Genomic DNA, 1,018 nt, shown 5'->3' on the forward strand with positions numbered 1-1,018 from the left:
GCAACACGAGGAACATCTTGCAACAGGAGGAACATCTTGCAACAGGAGGAACATCTTGCAACAGGAGGAACATCTTGCTCTCTCTGAGCTTCTTTATCAGACGTGGAGTCCGCGCCGTCGCTGGGTTTGCTTGGTTGTCATGTGTCAGGGAGTTATTCTGCGGACCGTTGAAACGTCACTTTCACTTTAAACACAGGAAGTCGTCTTGTGTTTGCCGAAATTTGAGCGGGTTGCTTTAAATCGCCCGTATTCTGCTCATCTTCAGGGTCATGACTGTGTTTTGAGGTTGGACCAGAAGAGGTTTCCATGGTTTCCTTTAAAAAAAAACTCCATATTTCTGTTGTTCTGCACGTTGCTGCAGATCCTGTTCTCACCCTTTATGTTCGGGTCTCTGTTTTATCTCCAGAGTGAGACATCTCTACATAAAAGAGACTTCAGATACAGTATTAGGGACCACTAAGGTCTATATAAAGAGACTTCAGATACAGTATTAGGGGACCACTAAGGTCTTTATAAAGAGACTTCAGATACAGAGGTGGGGTGGGGGAGCTGTAGTGCTTCAGGACATGTTTTTTCAGAAATAAATCAATAGGTATCCAAAGAGGCCGTTAGTAAGACAGAAATCTGCCGTCCTCGTGTCCATCCTCCCGTCTTTCCTCTATAATTTACAGATAGAGCAGGTCTAGACCCCTCTATAATTTACAGATAGAGCAGGTCTAGACCACTCTATAATTTACAGATAGAGCAGGTCTAGACCTCTATAATTTACAGATAGAGCAGGTCTAGACCTCTCTATAATTTACAGATGGAGCAGGTCTAGACCTCTCTATAATTTACAGATAGAGCAGGTCTAGACCTCTATAATTTACAGGTAGAGCAGGTCTAGACCTCTCTATAATCTACAGATAGAGCAGGTCTATACCTCTCTATAATTTATAGGTAGAGCAGGTCTAGACCTCTCTATAATTTACAGATAGAGCAGGTCTAGACCTCTCTATAATTTACAGATGGAGCAGGT

This window comes from Etheostoma cragini, chromosome 1, assembly GCF_013103735.1.
Source record: "Etheostoma cragini isolate CJK2018 chromosome 1, CSU_Ecrag_1.0, whole genome shotgun sequence".
NCBI classification, from domain to species: domain Eukaryota; kingdom Metazoa; phylum Chordata; class Actinopteri; order Perciformes; family Percidae; genus Etheostoma; species Etheostoma cragini.